This window comes from Vombatus ursinus, unplaced genomic scaffold (assembly GCF_900497805.2).
Source record: "Vombatus ursinus unplaced genomic scaffold, bare-nosed wombat genome assembly UNPS02011613.1, whole genome shotgun sequence".
NCBI lineage: Eukaryota > Metazoa > Chordata > Mammalia > Diprotodontia > Vombatidae > Vombatus > Vombatus ursinus.
The window spans coordinates 7,157,738-7,177,132 of record NW_020951391.1 but is presented as its reverse complement, the minus strand read 5'-3'; positions in this window follow the sequence as shown (position 1 = coordinate 7,177,132).

Below are 19,395 nucleotides of genomic sequence, written 5' to 3'. Positions count from 1 at the left end.
TCTATCTATCTATCTATCTATCTATCTATCTATCTATCTATCTATCTACATACATACATATAATTTTTCCCCTCCAACTACTCTAATACTGACAAAGGACATATAAGTTACAAATATTATCTGTTCATGCAGGAATGTAAACAGTTCAACCTTAATAAGTCTCTTATAATTTCTCTTTCCTGTTTACCTCTTCATGTTTCTTTTGAGTCTTGTGTCTGAAAGTCAAATTTTCTATTCAGCTCTGGTCTTTTCATCAAGAATGATTGGAAGTACTCTATTTCACTGAATGTTCATTTTTTCCCTTCAAGGATTATGCTCAGTTTTGCTGGATAGGTGATGCTTGATAGGTTGTAATCCTATCTCATTTGCTGGATAGGTGATGCTTGCTAGGTTGTAATCCTATCTCGTTCGCCCACTGGAATATTATATTCCTAGCCCTGTGGTCACTTAATGTAGAAGCTGCTAAATCTTGTGTTGTCCAGATTGTGTTTCCATAATACTTGACTTATTTCTTTCTGGCTGCTTGCAATATTTTCTCCTTGACCTGGGAACTCTGGAATTTGGCTATAGTATTTCTAGGAGTTTTCTTTGGGGATCTCTTTCAGGAGGGGATCAATGAATTCCTTCAATTTCTACTTTTCCCTCTGGTTTTAAAATATCAGGGCAGTTTTCCTTGATAATTTCTTGAAAAAATGATGTCTAGGCTCTTTTTTTTGATCATGGCTTTCAGGCAGTCCAATAATTTTTTAAAATTCTCTCTCCTGGATCTATTTTCCATGTCAGTTATTTTTCCAATGAGATATTTCACATTTTTTTCTATTTTTTCATTCTTTTGAATTTGTTCTACAGTATCTTGATTTCTCATAAAGTTACTAGCTTCCAATTGCTCCATTCCAATTTTTAAGGAAGTATTTTTTTCAGTAAGCTTTTGGACTTCCTTTTCCATTTGGCCAATTCTTCTTTTTAAGTTGTTCTTCTCATTGACTTTTTGGGCCTCTTTTGCCATTTGGGTTAGGCTATTTTTTAAGGTGTTATTTTCTTCAGTATTTTTGGGGGTCTCCTTTAGCAAGCTGTTGACTTGTTTTTCATAATTTTTTTTGCATCACTCTCATTTTTTCCTCTACTTCTCTTACTTGCTTCTCAAAATCCTTTTTGAACTCTTCCATGACCTGGGACCAATCCATATTTTTCTTGGAGGCTTTGGATGTAAGTGTTTTGACTTTGTTGTCTTCTTCTGGTTGTATGTTTTGATCTTCTTTGTTACCAAAGAAAGATTCTATGGTCTGACTCTTTTTGCACTGCTTGCTCATAATCCCAATTACTTGAGTTATAAACTCTTTGTTAAGGTAGGTGTCTGCTTCCACTGTGGAGATCTCCCACTGGGCACTGTCCCAAGCTTTGGGGGTTTTGTACAGCTGTTTTCAGAGATACATCTAGGGACCCGTCAATTTTCAGTTATTCCAACGTGCTGTGATTAAGGGCAAGGTCATTTACTCATTTCCTGGCCTGAGCTCTGGTCTATGATTGACAACAAGCACTCTTTTCTTTCTTGGAACTGTGAGGAGGATTCTCTCTCCACTGTCACTACAAGCTCCACCACATCAGCTTTCCTCCTCACCCCAGGACTGCCACCCAGAACCGTGACCCAGATACAAGCAAACGGAAGGCAAGAGAATTCTGTCTTAGCCCCAACAAAGAGATCCCTGCAATCCCCTTCTTATCAGCTATTCAATTCCCCCTCAGTCTGTGAGTCAGAAGCCCTGGAGGCAGCCACTGCCCCGTGGCCAAGCTTGGGGACTGGGGCTGGGATCCCGCGCTTCTCTCTCACCACCACAGACACAGATTTTCCTACTGACCTTCTATGTTGTCTTTGGCATTCAAGGGTTGAGAAGTCTGGAAACCACCACAGTTGCCTGTGATTCAGTGCTCTAAGGCCTGCTCCAGGTTCGCTGAGGCCTGTCTTGCCTGCATGCCCACACAAAACTGTGCTCCTCTCCCTGCCTGGTGCAAAATACCTTTCCAATCAACCATCTGGGTTGTCTTGGGCTGCAACTATGTTTCACCCTGTCTTTTTGTGGGTTTTGCTGCTTTAGAATTTTTTAGAGCCATTTTTTTACAGGTATTTGGAGGGGTTTGGTGCAAAGCTCAAGTAAGTCACTGCTTTTACTTTGCCATCTTGACTCTGCTCCTCAATTGTATTGTTTAGGGACTTGTTTTCTTCAGTGTACTTTTTTTCCAGTTGGCCAAATTTTTTTTTTTAAGGATTTGTTTTCTACAGTTAATTTTTGTCCTTCTTTTTCTAGGCTATTAACTCTTGCATACCTTTCATTTTTTCTTCTACCTCTCTCATTTGACTTTTAAAATCCTCTTCTAAGAAGGCTTTTTGGGTTTCAGATCAGTTCATATTCCCTTTTGAGGTTGCAGATGTGGGTTTGTTGACAATGTTGTCCTCTTCTTCTGCCTTGATCTTTACTGTTCTCATAATATGAATCTATGGTATGTTTCTTTTTGCTGATGGTGTTTGCTTATTTCCTGGCCTTTAAAGAGACTGAGTTCTCCTTCTGGGGAGAAGAGGGCACTGACCCAAGCTTCTTGTGTTGGGAGCCCAGGGCCTGGTCACTGACTTTGTGTGCTGGGGCCTCCGATGTTGGCAGTTGGAGGCTGCAGGGTTCTGGTAGCTTACCTTGTGTTGGGCTGGAATCAACAAGGCTGGAACTCTAGGGCAACTCTAGGTTGTCTGCATTTCCTTTCCTTTTGCTCTCTTCCATTCCTTTCAGATGGTTGTTGCAGGATGTTTATCTGCCTGGGGCCCTTTGTAGTACTGCTTCCCTTATTTTTGCTGAGGCACTGGGAGACCCAGTCACTCTTACTCTGCCATCTTGGCTATAAGAAATTTTTTTTAAAAAAATATTTATTTTATCTACTTTTGAATTTTTTTTGAGAATTTTCATTGCAAGCTCTAAAATTGGAAGTAGCAAATTATGAATTATTTGGAGGTTAATTAATGTGGAATGACAAAATGGAAAGAGGACTGATCTTGGACTTTAAAAACTACAGATTAAAGCCCCTACTCTCCTAATTGATGACATTGTGGCACTGGAAAATCTATTTTATTACTTTGTTTCTCATCAGTAAAATGAGAATAATAATCTCTTTCCCAACTCTATTCAGATGAAAGCTCTTTTAAACCTTAAGAGGCTATAGAGGACTCCCTCTTCCAGGAGCTAAGATGGCAGAGTAAGAAATAAATTGTTCTTACCCTCCCTAATTAACCTCTGAAAGCCCAGAAAATATCACCCCAGGAAAATCCTTGGAGGAGCTGAACCAGAAGAAAGATCGAGTGCAGCTATCCAGTAGCCCATGTAGGTTGAAGGATTAACAGGAAAAGTCCCTCTTGCTCTGGGGGAAGGGGAGCAATACAGAATGGGGTGGCTTCCCAGCAGGCTAACAAAAAAGCCCCACTTCAGCATACCAAAAGGAGATCTTGGTCCAGGTGGTGGACCAAGCAAACATCAACACCTGGACCCGTGAGTGCCTTAGTGAGGGTGAGGGAACTGGTGCAAAGCAGCTCAGAAAACCACTAGGTGCCTTGGCATTTTACAGCAACCAGGTCTCCCAGTGCCTCAGCAAAACTAAGGGAAGCAGTACTCCAAGGGGCCCCAGGCAGATAAACACCCTACAACATCCATCTGAAAGGTGCTGAAGAAAGTGAAAGGAAAGAAAGACCTGGGTGAGCAGGAAATCTTTAGGAGCCACACTACCCAATCCTTCCCTTAGAGTTCCAGTGTTGCTGATTCCAGGCCAACACAAGGTAAGTTACCATAATCCTACTGCTTCCAACTGCCAACATTGGATGCCCCAACACACAAAGCTAATGACCAGGCCCTAGGCTCCCAACACAAGAAGCTTGGGTTAGAGCCCTCTGCTTCCCAGCAGGAGAATTCAGTCTCTTTAAAGGCCAGGAAATAAGCAAACACCATGAGCAAAAAGTAACATATGATAGATTCTTATTATGGAAAGAGTGAAGATCAAGGTAGAAATTCTGAAGAGGACAACATTGTCAAGAAACCCACATCTGCAACCTCCAAAGGGAATATGAACTGGTCTGAAGTTCAAAAAGCATTCTTGGAAGAGCTCGAGAAGGATTTTAAAAATCAAATGAGAGAGGCAGAAGAAAAAATGGGAAAAGAAATGAGAGGTATGCAAGAGAGAATCAATAGCCTGGAAAAAGAAGGACAAAAATTAACTGTAGAAAACAAGTCCTTAAAAAATGCAGTTGGCCAACTGGAAAAAAAAGTACACTGAAGAAAACAAGTCTCTAAAAAATACAATTGGCCAAATACAGAAGTGGGTACAAAATCTAATAGGAGAAAACAATTTGTTAAAAACTAGAATTGGGCAAATGGAAGCTAATGACTCCATGAGAGAGCAACAATCAGTCAAACAGAAACAAAAGAATGAAAAAATAGATGAAAATGTGAAGTACCTCACTGGTAATACAACTGACCTGCAAAATCAATACAGAAGAGACAATCTAAAAATTATTGGTCTCCATGAAAATCATGATGAAAAAAGAGCCTGGACAGTATCTTTTTAGGAAATAATCAAGGAAAACTGCCCTGAGGTCCTAGAACCAGAAGGTAGAATAGCCATTGAAAGAATCCACCTCCTGAAAGAGATCCCAAATTGAAAATGCCAAGGAATATAGTAGCCAAATTCCAAGATTACCAGGTCAAAGAGAAAATACTATAAGCAACCAGAAAGAAACAATTTAAATATCATGGAACCATAGTCAGAATTACATAGGACCTTGCAGTTTCTACATAAAAGACCATAGGGCATAGAATATAATATTCTATAAGGCAAAGGAGCTTAGATTACAACCAAGGATCAACTACCCAGCAAAAATGAGCATGATCTTTCAGGGGAGGAGATGGATATTCAACAAAATATGGGACTTCCAAACCTTCCTGATAAAAAGACCAGCCCTCAACAGAAAATTTGATCTTCAAATACAAGATTCAAAAGAGACATAAAAAGGTAAATGGTACAGAAAGAAACAACATGTTATTAATAAGGGCAAACTGTTTACATCCCTGCAATGGAAGATGACACTTGCAACTATTGAGAATTGCATTGTTATTACACCATGTTAAAGGGGTATACATAAAGGGGGTGAGTATAAGTTGACTTTGATGTAATGATAAAAAAAAAATCTAATCAAGTGGGTTAAATGGATCCAAATAAGTGGATTATTTTGATCTAACTAAGAAAATGTGCTGAGAGAAAAGGAAAGGAGGAGGCAGATAAGAGTAAACTACTTTATAGGCACAAAAAACTATTACAGCAAAGGGAAAAAAGGGAGGGAGATGAGCATTGTTTGAATCTTTCATTAGATTTGTCTCAAGAAGGGAATAACATAATCAGTTAGGTACTAATATTGATATACTTAACCATTGTCAGCAACACAAGAATCTAAGATATCTCCAAAGGCCTCATAATGTAAAATGTTATCCACATCCAAAGAAACAACTATGGAGGTTGAATGCAGATCAAGGCATACTATTTATAATTATTTTTTTCTTCAGTTGTGTTTTGTTTCCTCTTTCTGGTGGTTCCTCTTATTGATTCTAATTCCTACAACATCATTAATGTGAAAATATGTTTAATAGCATGTATATGTATAACCTATTTCAGATTGTGTGCCATCTTGGGGAGGGAGGTGGGGAGGGAGAGGGAGAAAAATTTAAAACCCAAAAGTTTATGAAAGTGAGTGTTGATAAATCAAAATAAATAAATTAACAAAAAACTATGGAATCAAATTTAATTAAAAAAAAGACTATAGAAATGTAAACCACTGTTTTACCTACATGTTTGAAAGATTTTTTTAAATTTGTTTTTCATTTAATGTTACACTTTCTTTCTACTTTTCCAGCCTATTTATTAGTCAGGGCATAGGAAAAGATAAGTATTTTTTTTAATTTAATCTGGCCAAATGTCTGTTTCCTTAGGTGCTTCTCAGTACATTCAAAAGAGAAGGTATCAAATAATTAGGGAAAAAATTCATACATTATTACTATCAATAAAAAAAAGATGATTGAGTCAAAAAAGACATTAACCGACAAACCTTTGTCTACTTTCTTATTTCTACAAAATATATGAATAATTCATACATGGGTTGAGGAATTCATTGATGAAATATGAAAAACAGAATAGTCTGGTCTTTGTAAATATTTTACCCCAGACAACATCTTTACAATCACAAAATTGACTAAAAGTGAGAGAGAACATATGATTCTTCTGTATTTATTAATAGTGTGTTGGCCATATTGAAAAAAAAAATTTGATTGGGTAGAGCAAAATATTCTCTTAAAAGTCCTCCTACAAAAGGTGTCCCATACACATGTTAAGATCACAAAATATCAAAGACAATGTAATAGAGAAAACTTTGCTTAATTTTCTGATTATTAATTTTGACATAAAACAGGCCTATATAAATCAATAATAATTTATTAAACATTTACTATATAAAGCATAGTGTGTTGTGTTGGTGATATAGAACAAAAAAACAGTTCTGCCCACAATTAGCTTAAATTCTAATGAGGAAAGTAACATGTACCTAAATAGATCATACACACACACACATACATACACATGCAAATATACACATTATATAACATATTATATAGGTATACACACAGACACACACATATACATACATATACACACATATGCATACCTAGTGATCTTAGATAGAAAAATACTAGCCACTGAAGGAAAATAAAAAGTTCTATACAATGTGTCTTTTGAGCTAAATTATGAAAGAAATCAGCAATTCTTAGAGCCATAGTTATAAAATAAGAACATTTTAGTCAAAGGTGACACCCTGTTCCCCCAAAAAAGGTGCAGATATGATAAATGAAGTGCCATATATATGTATCAACAAGCAGGTTAGTATGATTTAAACTGTTTTCTTCCCCTGGGGGTGTGTGAATGGGTTATATATTACATAATGCGTAAATGGACTGAAAAGATAGGAAGGAGCCCAACTGTGATGACCTTTAAAAGCCAAACACAGGAATTTATATTTGATTCTACAGGTCACAGTGAACCTGTAGAGTTTATTGAGTAGGGAAGGGTGACACGATTAGCTCCACATTTTATGAAAATCAATTTTTAACAGTTTTATGAAGGATGGTGTGTAATATAGAGAAACATGAGACAGGGAGCACCTTGTAATAGTCCATATGAAAACTGATGAGTGCCTCATCTAATTACATGAATAATGAGAAAGGAAAATATATGAGAGATGTTATAGAGATAAATATGCAATATTTGTCAACTGATTGGATATGTGGGTTGACTGAGAATGTGGAGTCAAAGATAATATCAGAGTTTTGAACTTGGGTGAATGAAAGGCTAGTTGGGACTCTGACAGTATTAGGGAAATTTTGAAAATGGGTGCTTGCCAAAAGTATCTGTCATTGAGGGCATCTAGTGCAAAGTCCAAATGAGGAAAGATTTGCTATAGATGATGAGCTCCTCCAGATGTTCCCTGTTTATGAATGCTATTTTGTTAATTACATCAAGAACTGGAATATTGTAGCTTCCTAAATGGGACTGATACTTACTCGAATGAATTCAATCTAACTATGCACAGTGGAAAAGCAAAGTGGATAAAATAATTGTCTGGACTATGATTCATTTTTGGATGGACAATATATAATACATATGTCCTGGATAGGTACTACAGATGGACACTGGACTCAGGATTAAACAGGAAAGAGAGAAGAGCTTGCATTGAATTTGGTGAAATACAAAGTACCTGCCATAAGCCAGATTTTCTCTTTAAAAATACACATTTTAATCACCAGTATTCTTTTGATTGTAATATGACCATCTCGGGGAAATGAAAATTGTGGGTCACTCAAAGGATAATGGTGATACAAACATTGGTTGTATATGGACTACATCATGTGGCTGACAAAAAAAAATTGTACATAAAAGTGTATAAAAGATATCATCCTAGAGATGTATTGCTAGAAGATGTAGCAGGGTTAACAGATGGATATGTGACACATTGGTACTAACCTAATATTAGGAGCTGTAGATGAAGGCACCCAAACTCAGAAGTGTATCATCTGTAGAGGATGGAAGGGATCATATGCACAGGAGTGGTCCGTGACAAGAAGTGTTGGTGGATTATTATCTGTGTTATTAGATGTAACACTGAGAGGTTGCAAGGTGACATAGTGGATGGAGCACTATTCCTGAAATCAGGAACACCTGATTTTATATCCAGCCTGAGATACTAGCTATGTAACCCTAAGCAAATCACAACCTGTTGACCTGTTTCCTCAATGGTAAAAATGAGGATATAACAGCAAGTACCTCATAGAGTTATTGTGATGATTACATGAAACTGATAATATTTTTAAAACTCTTAACACAGTGCACATAGTAAGCACTATATAAATTCTTATTCCTTTCCCTTGTCTGTCCCCTACCTATTATAGACAGAAGCTTTGAATATTAAAGTAAAAGGCATAATTAGGAACACTACTTTTGGAGAAACATTTTTCAACTTTAGGGAAGATAATTTAAAACATGAGAAACTTGCAAAAGCATGGAGATGATAGATAAAATGTTGCATAAATTGAAAAAGTTAGTAGACTAGTATGGCTAGATCAAGGGCCGTTAGCCTTCTTGAAGTTCCTTACAAAAGATGTTCTATTAATCAACTCCACATTTTCACTGACCAATTTGTAGGCCTAAAATTGTCTACTTTATTGTTTTTCCTTCCTGGCTTCCCTGGGTTCCTTGAGGTTGCAGTTAAAAGACTATCTTCTGTAAAAACTCTTTTATGATCCTCCTTAATGTTAATGACTTTATCTAACACTATCTCCAATTCTTCCTGTATGTATTTTGTTTGTACGGTTATTTTCCTATCATCTCCTTCAGCAGATTATGAGCTTCTGAAGGGCGGGATTATTTTTGCCTTTCTTTATATTCCTACCACTTAGCACAGTGCCTAGCACATTGGAGCTTAATAAATGCTTGTTCACTTGATCGTAGAAATTGTGGAAGGGATTATAAAGGGAGAAATGAGAAAGGTTGTAAAGGGATCTAAATGTCAAATACAGGGGTGTCATTTTGATCCTAGAGGTAATAGAAAAGCACTGAAGTTTGTTGAGAAGGGAGAATAACATATTCAAACCTCTTCTTTAGGGAAATTATTTTGACAGCTGAATGGAGGAAAGATCATAGTGAAGAAAAACTTAAGGCAGTGGAACCAATTAAAAGACTGTTGCAAATAGTCCCACTATTAGTTGATAATAGCCTGAACTAGAGTGGTGTTTAGGTAAGTAGAGAAAAGGGGAAAATATGTAAAAATTACTGTGGAGATAGAAGAGAAAATATTTGCCAAAAGATTAAATATATAGAGTAAGATAGGTGAAGAAATTAAGACACTAAATTACAAACCTTGGTGATTGGAATAATGATGCCTCTTAGAGTTTTCTTCAGGACATGGTAAGTTGGAGACCCATGGAATATCCAGTTTGAAATATCTAACAGGCAACCTAGGAGAGAGAAAAAAAAAGACTAGCAAATGTCATTTAAGCTAATCTCCTCTGAGACTCAGAAAAGTTAATGACTTTTTCAAAGTCACAGATACAATGAGCGGCAGAGCTTTGATGTGAACCAATATACAAACAAACGTATGCACAGAAACTCAGAGGTGGAAGTGTCCTCAGGGTCCACCTAGTCCAATAAAAATCTGGCCATAGATCCATTATAACTAGTAGTTAACAGGTGACCATCCAATCTTTCCTTGAAGACCTTCAGTGAAGGGGCATTATGTCACCTCCAGAAACTATGCAATCCACATTTGGATAGCTCTAGTTGTAAACTATTTTTTTTTCTTTCATCAAGCCTCAATTTCTCTATTTTTGCAATTTCTACTCTTTGTTCCTATTTATACCCTCTGGAAAATGTCTTTTCTGTTTCTCATATTTGGAATAGACACCTTCTTTCTCATCTTCACCTCTCAAAGTTCTTCCCTCCTAGGTTTCTTTAGGAAACATTCCATGATGACCCCAACCGATAATTATTTTTCATTCTTCAAATTTTTCATGGCATTTTCCTTAGAACTTATTTACATAAATCCTATTTCACAGTCTATACTACATTCCATTTCTTATATCGTTCACTTTTAGGCTGGAAACTCTTTGAAGGACTGTCATTTTTTTCATCTTTTTATCACCCTGTCCCCTCTTATCCACATGCCTTTCATATAAGAAGGACCTGAATAAATGTTTGCTAATGTTTTTTAAGAGCTGAAGCAAGCAACTAAGAATGAGGTCTCCTGGCTAAAGCTTGAGTTTGTCAGAAAAATAGTAAGTCTGGTTAAAAAGTATCAGTTCAAGAACTTTGTTTCAAGGATTCCTGCATTTCCACACATGGATAACAGCCTGCTTAGTAAGTCATTTGTGTTTTATTTAGGTTATTATTTATGTACAACTCATTTTATTTAGTTTATTATTACTTATGTACAATTCATGTACTCAACACAGTTTTGAGTACATGAGCCATACATTAAATTGAATATAAAATGGAAAAAAAAGAATATAACCATTCCAGACATGTGGGGCATGGGTAGTAGCCATGAAAGGAAGTGGAACTCTGAGGGTCAAACTATAGTCATTTTCTGAGTGCCTTTTCATTGGGAATGAAAGACATACATTGCCAAAAGCTATATTTAACACTCTTTATCCAAAATCCAGAGGTGGCATATTTTAATCCAAGGAAGCATCTCCAGCGAACAAAAGAATTTTCCCCTGAGTATCTATAAATTTATCATGAAAGTCAGTGAGGTCTGTAAGCATTCCCTCCTGACCTGGGTTTCACTTTTCAGCAGATGGCACTGTTCTAACAACCCATTTGATCAGGCTCTTATTTAATGCTAATCAGGAATTCACCAAATGGCTCAGCAGAAATTGAGAAACTTTAGAAGACAGATCACTTGCCAAACTCTATACTCAGCATACAAATTTAACAATTAACCACAGGGAAGGAAGGGGGGTGGTGTAAAGCTCTATTTACCATGCTTTTCAATCTTCCACTCGTGGGAGTCTAGAGAGTGATCCAGCAATTTGGGGGAAAAAATTAAGGATCTATGAAAGAAAATGACTGAGATGCAGGAACTAGATGTTGTTGTTGTTGTTGTTGTTGTTGTGTTGTTGTTTTATTTGTCTCCAGAGGGGACACAATGTCATTGAGTTAATTGGAAAACATTTATCTGAGTAAGAATCATGCGCCAGATACTGTGCTAAGTTCTGGAGACACAAAACAAAGGCTAAAATAAACCCTATCCTCAATGATACAAATTTAATTTATATCCTCAAGATGCTTAAGACATATTCAAATGGGAAGGACAACAATATAATAAGGAGAGAGACAGAGCCAGAAAGAAAGATGGAAAAGGAAAGAGAGACAGAAAGAGAAATAGATATATTAAGACAGACAAAGAGAGAGATGGAGGAAAACAGAGAGGAAGGGGAGAGATCACTTGGATAATATTTTAAGAGATTAAGGCATTAGCAGCTGAGGAGATGGAGAAATTTATTCTGAAGAAAAATATAATAGATTTAGAACTAGAAGGGATGTCAGAGGTCAATTATCTAATCAAGTTAAGAAGCATTAATTGCCTTCTATTTCCCAGGTACTTACATGATTTGAAAGATGAAGAAAATGAAGCCAAGAGAGATCAAATGACTTACCCAATATCACTCAAGTACACTGTATCTATGTTTATTAAACTGTTGTTTGAAAGTGAGGCTTATACACTACTTCAAAAAATGTGATACCTCTTTACCAGATTATTCCAAGAAGCTATTTAGAAGGAAAGTTGAGACTTTCTCATTTACTTACTTACTCATTTCTGGTTATTCCTATGTCCTTGTTTCCACAGAATTTAAGACAGGGTGCAATATATTTTCTCATGTTTTTCACTTCACAGTAGAGATAAGGAAAGCCCTCAAGCACCATTTTCCCAGAAAAAAAAAATGGCTCATGTAACCTAGTTTAGGGATAGTTCTCATTAATTGTTACTAACTCTAACCACACAAGTAGCTTGTTCAATCATTGCTCCTTCCCACTACCAATGACTGAACTAATACATCTTCCCCAATCCAGATGGCTCTAACCTCACAGAATCATAAAACAACGCAATTTGAGAATTGGAAGGGAACTTCATGGGCATGTAATACAATTCATACATGAAAGGAATCAACTATAATGTAAGCAATAACTGATTGTCTAACTTTTACTTGTGAAGAAATCCAAGGATGGGCAATCTATCACTTTTCTAGGTAATTCATTCTACTTTTTGATAGCTCTAATTAGTAGGGAGCTTTTCCTAATAAATATTGAAATTTATCACTTTGAAAATTCTACCTATTGCTCTTGGTTCCAGCCTCTTGGGGAAAAAAAAAAACAATCTAATTCTTTTTCTAAGTAAGATTATGTAATTATAAATTTAGACTAAGATAGTAGAGGTCATTGAGTCTAAGTCCCTCATTTTATAGATGAAGAATTCAGGCCAAAAGGGGTGAAGTTAATTGTTCAGGGTCACACGTAACATCCTTTCAAATTCTTTAAGATAGATACTGTGTTCCTTTTGAGGCTAAATTTTCCCAGTTCCTTCAATAAATTCTCTTATGGCATGGACTCAAACACTTTAGTCCTTCTGGTTGCCCTTCAGTTTATCAATATCTCTCATAAACCAGGGCACTCTAAACTGAAAACAATACTTTATATGAGACATTAAGGTGACTTTTCAAAGTGAGGCTATCACCTCCTGATTTCTAGGAACTATGACTCTCATAATACAGTTCAGGATTGCATTACCTTTTTTGTTGCTGTCTCAAACTTCTGGCTCACATTGTATTTGCTGTCCCAAAAAATCTCCAGTTAATATTTAGAACAACTGATATCTAGCAATGCTTTTCCTCTTCATATACTTGCAAAGTTTTTTTTTTCTTTTAAAAAAATTGTCTCTCACTTTTGTTGTTGTTCAGTTCCATCTGACCCTTTGGGACACCAATGACCACACAGTCCTTAGGGTTTTCTTGGCAAAGATATTGGAGTTATTTGCCAATTATTTCTTCAATGGATTCAGGCAAACAGAGATTAAGTGACTTGCCCAGGGTCACGCAGCCAGTATCTGAGGGTGGATTGGAACTCTGGCCTTCCCTTCCTCCAGGCCTAGCAGTCCATCCACTGAGTCACATAGTGGTTTCCACTGTACTACCACTTCCCCCCAATTGGTCAAGGGTGGACATCAGAGAGGATCTCCCAGATCCTCCATCTAAGGATGATGCCCAAGAGAGACTCCTCATCATTCCTGCTTGGCCATCCTCCAGGACTTCTTGATCTCCAGGAACTCATCATCCTACAAGATGATTTTAACCCTGAAACTCATACTTCCTCCATATCCCCTGCCTCTGAGGCCCCTCTGATTAAAGAGAATGGAGGGTGGTCATTGGATAGCTCTTCCAATATCCTCTATTTAAAGGGGCTTTCCAGGGAAGCCATTTAATAGTTTTATCATGACCTGGTTGACAGATACCTTTTTAATCCCCCCTTTCAACTTCCTTTATGTTGTGTTGTTGAGGGCTGGGAATGTTTTTTTGTTTGTTTGTTTTTGTTTTTGTTTTTACTTTCTTTGTGTCCCCAGTGCTTAGCAAAGTGCCTAGTACATAGTGTTGAAAAAGGTTGATTGACTGACTGATGGAAATGAAGAAAAAAACAACAAAAATGAATTTATCATAAACATGCGTAGTCCAGCAAGAAGGTCAGTCTGATAGGAGGAGTCAATACGGAAACAACTATGTACAAACAAACTATATACAAGTAAAAATTTCAGAAAAATCACCAAAGTCAAGGTACTAGATTTCAAGAGTATCAGAAGAGACTTCCTGTAGAAGACAAGTTTTAGCTGTGATTTGAAGGAAGCCAGAAGGTGGAGATGAAGATGAAGAACTCTCAAGACTTGGGGAAATTCCAGTGAAAGTATGTGTAATTGGGAGACAGTGTCTTGTTCAAGGAACATCGAGGATCCAGTGTCACTGGATCACAGACTCTGTGTGCTGGGGAAAGGATACAGGATGTAAGAAGACTGGAAAGGTGTGTGTATTGGTAGGGCTGAGTTATAAAGGATTTTGAATATAAGTATGAGGATGGTATATTTGGTACTGGAGAAAAGAAAGAAAAAATCCAATCAAATCTTTTCCATGATGCAAACATAGGTTAAAAACAGAGAAACAAAATGAAGGGGAAAACCAGACCAATACCCTTAGTCAATATTAATGTAATTTAAAAAAAATAATTAACATAGATGCTTCATCAACATAACACAAAGATTATATATTATAGCTAGGTTGGATTTATGTAGGGAACTGTGTATTGATTCACTTTTGGAAAAACTATAAAATAATTGATAATATTGTTAGATCAAGAAAAATATCATAGGGGCAGCTAGGTGGCACAGTGGATAGAACACTGGCTCTGGAGTCAGGAGGACCTGAGTTCAAATGTGACTTCAGACATATAACACTCACTACCTGTGTGACCCTGGGCAAATCACTTAACTCCAATTGCCTCACCAAAAAAAAATCATATTAAAGATGCAAAAAAAACTTTTGAAATTATAACAGCCATTTTTTGTTAAAAACACTAAAAATGAAAATAAAGAGGCTTTTTCTTGATATAGTAACTAGTATATATAAAAATCCATGGCCAGCATTTTTACAGTGTGAGAAAGCTTTCTAAGAAAATCAGAAATAAGTAAAATATGTTCATGTCCATGTAGAAATATCATTTGATATAATCCTAGAAATACTAGTAACAGTGATAAAACTCACCATCTCCCCAAAGAAAACAGCAGAAATCTACAAAATAAGCATAGGGAGAAGGAAACAATGTTATTTAATTTTGCCAAAGTTGTGAAGATCTACTAAGAGAAACCTAGGTAGCAAATTTAAATTGAGACAATAATTTCAACAAAGTTGAAAGCCATAAGATAAATCCACATAAATTATCCGCATTTCTATCACCAATAAAACTCAGCAAGACAGGAGAAAAAGAGATATTTTATTTAAAATAATTATAAAACATATGCAACATTTGAGAATCTATCTACAATGATAATGCAAGAACTACATGAGTGCAACTTGAATGCTTATGATGATAAAGGGAAACCTAAATAATTGAGAATTCATCATTAATAAGCTGAGTCAATGCAATAAAAATCACAACTCTACCTAAATCAATTAATTTATTTAATGCCATACCAATCAAATTCATTTAATGCCATACCAACCAAACTACCAAAGGATTACTATATAAAGGTGGGGGGGGGAATAATTCATTTGAAGTGACAAAAAGTCAAGGATCTCATAGGTAAGAAATAATGAGGAGAAAATTTTGGAAGCAAAGGGATCTATCAATACTAGATCTCAAACTATAATAAAAAAGTAGTAATTATTTGGTTCACATAAAAAATAATGGAGAGATTGATCAGTTGAAGAGACTAGGTATACAATAAGCTAATGAAAAAGAAATAAACCCTAAGACCCATGCTGCTTGAAGAGAAAGGACATAATAAGGACAAAAATGTGTTCAGAAAACTGGACGGCAGTTTGACAAAAATTAAGCTTAGAGCAATACCTCATACAGTATGCTAAGATAAACTACCAAATATAAAAAGTCATAGAAACAAATCATGGGAATAAGAAAGAACTTACCTTTCAGATCCATGGAGAGGAAAAGAGTTCATTATCAAATAAGATGAAGAATCTGAAGTGACATTTCTCAAAGAAAGAAAAACAAGCTATTCATAATGATATGAAAGAAAAATTGCTTCGAAAAATTAATAATTAGAGAATTACAAATTAAAACAACTCTAAGGTTCCATCTCACATTCATCAGTTTGACAAAGTTGAAAAAAAAAGAAAGGAAAATGATAAGATTTGAGGAGCTGCAGGAAAATAGAACTATTAACATACTCATGAAGGAATTATAAATTGGTCCAGGTATCCCTTAAAGCAATATGGAAATATACCCCCAAATTACAAAATTTTGCATAGCTTTTGACCCAGGAATACCATTACTATGAATGAATTACAAAGATATAAAGGCAAGATCACTAATTACCTACATGTACAAAAATATTTTAATAACTGTTTTATGGAGGCAAAGAACTGGAAACTAAGGGGAGTGCCCATCAATTGAGGAACGTTTGAATGGTATATGAAAGTAATGGAACATCATTGTGCTATGATTAATGATTGAAGAGAAAATTACATAGAAATCTGGGAAAACAAACTAATGTGTATTGAAGTGAGCAAAAGCAGGAAAACAATGTATGCAATAATAAAACAGTACCAAGGAAAAAAAAATCCAAAACACTTAAAACCTCTGATTAATTCAATGACCAAAACCAGTTCCTGAAATCCAAAGATAGGAAAGTGATGGACTCAAAATTGAGAATAAAATCTCAATCTTTAGACAGACTATTTGGGAATTTGTTTTCCATGACTATTCATGTTACAAGAGTCTTTTTGGTGTGTTTTTTTTTTAATCTTTTTTTTTCAATAGAGAAGGAAATCAGAGGGAGAGAGAATGTGACACTGGCAAGTTCCTTAAGACTGCCTCAGGTTCCTCATTTGTAAAATAGAAACAATAGTATCCCAATTCCAGGATTCTAGTGAAGCTAAAATAAGATAATAGTTTAAAATCATTACATAAAAGCTAACTATTACTTCAAAAAAATAGAGAATTTTCCCATTTGACTTGAAGCTAGATCCTCATAAATGTTTTTTTTTCCTCCCTGTAGAATATGAACTCCTTGAGAACAATCAGTTAATAAACCTTTGTTAAGCAACTACTATGTGCCAGGCACTGTGTTGAGAACATTGACTTTCTTGCTTTTCTATTCATTTTTGCTATGACTAGCACAATAACTGCACATTGTAAGTGCTTAAACAATTAAAAAATTAATTCAGTTATAGTATCAGGAGTCACCGAGCCTTGCAGAAAGTCCACAAAATGAAAACTATTTTCATGATAATGCTAAGGTGTTTTAATTTTAATATAATAAATATTGATAGATAATGCACATAAATATAAACTCTCTGTAGGTCCTCAATAATTTTAAGTGTGAATTGAATTAATTTTTTTCTAGGAAGAAAAAGTTTGAGAATCACTGATTTACAGTGTTCTTGGTAATAGGGAAGCCACATTGCTTTCTCACCTCATGCTAAGAGTAATGGTAGTTTCAGGAGATGATAACAGGGCAGGTGATTGAAAGAGATTATTTTTAGTGGAAAGAGAGAAAAAATATGTATATTTGCTGAAGATAATATCATGTTCAAAATATCTAAGAAAAGGCACAATCATTGAACTGAGGGACAAAATGGCTTATATGTGAGATGTGGATGCCCCACTTATCTAGAGATATACATTAAGGTAAGGCATTTCTTTTCCTCAGGCTTTTTCCCCATTTATAAAATGGGAAGAAAAGTATATTTGCACTATCTCTCTTAAAACAATGTGTTGGAGATCCAGTGAGACAATCTATTTTAAAATAACATCGTTTTTGTTTTGACTTGGCTAGGCAATGGAGTTAAGTGACTTGCCCAGGGTCACATAGCTAGTAAGTGTTATGTGTCTGAGGTTGAATTTGAACTCAGGTTCTCCTGAATCCAGGGCCAGTCCTCTATCCACTGCACCACCTAGGTGCCCCTAAAATGACATCTGTATTGCCTTTGAGATCAAAGGTAATAAAATCTGCCTTAAGTAAGACCCATTAGTAATAGATAATAGGTCAGAAGATCAACTACCTGAAAGGTTAGCATATGTACAGCTTAAATTGACTGAATTGAAATTGAATTCAACAAACATTTATTAAACATGGTATGCAAGGTTCTGTTTTAGCTCCTGGGTATATAAAACTTAAAACAACAAAATCTTTGTCCTCAATAATTTTATAGTCTAGTATGAAAATAATACATATAAAATAACAATAATAATATCAACAATATTATTTTATTTCAAAAATCTACCATTTTATCAGGGTGCATGTTCTCTCTATCACCACATTTTCACCCAACAGCAGTGACATTGAAAGGCAAAAAAAACTTGGTTTCAATTAGCAATGCTAGCTGATCATTGTGTCTGAAGCACTTGAAGGCAACCTCAGCAGATAACAACAACCATTGACCTCCCACCTCAGTTCAGACATGTGGGATGATGCCAACTGCGAATGATAACACATATTATATTCTTACAGATGTCTTGGGATTTTGTCACCATCCCAGCCCCACCCAATACCCAGGAATACATTTCTAAAATCCTAATATTCATTATAGGGGAAGAAGAGTTTTTTTTTTTTTAATTTAATACACATTTTCTTTATGCACTCATTTTCAGGAACTTGCTATTATTTTTCCCTTTAGAAGTAAGGCTTACCTATAGAGATATTGAACTGTGTAAAAACAGCAAACTCTTGGATTTTTCTATGATTTCCTGTTGATTAGTCTCTTTTTACAAAGATTAGCATCTTGCTACTAAAAGGGATGCTACACAGTATGGGTTATGTTAAACAACTACTTAAAAATCAATGGACTGTTTCAGCTGATAGTTTTTGGTTTCACACTGCCTTGTAGCAAATATACATTAAAATAGATGCATCTATTCTTTTTTCCCTGTGAAGAATTACACAAGTAGATAAGTAGAGAACAAGTCTATTTTATGTTTCCGTTTTCCCTTATAAACAAACTTAAAAGCCGAATAAAAAACAGAGGCATAAGCCTCAAATGAAATCACTTGCCCTACAGCCAAACAAATGTACTACATTGTCCAAATGGATCCTCAGACCTTTAACTACCAAGGTGAGTCATGATTAAAATACTGGTCTATAACATACATTTTCTAGGACTGGAGTAGAAGATAAACTTAAACATAACAAACAAAAAGATCTCTGGCATGAACACTGGGGAAATCACTGGAAAATAGTACTCTTTAGAGAAATACATAGACATTGAACATCAGAAAATAAAGTTACTAAAGTTTAAAAACTACACTGATACTTTTGGAATCCCCCTTTTTTCTGAGCAGACCCATCCCAGTCTCTCAAAAGGAGTAGCAGTGGAACTGGGTCATGGTGGTTAGTTTTGCTTGGGAGCAATTATTTAGATAGCCATTAGAAGGGGGTGATGCAAAAAAAGGCAATGATATTTTTTGACAGCTGAACAGACATGCAAGAAGAAAAATAAGACAACCAAGACATCCTAATCCTCATCTCTATTTAAAATGGGAAATTAGTGGAAGATA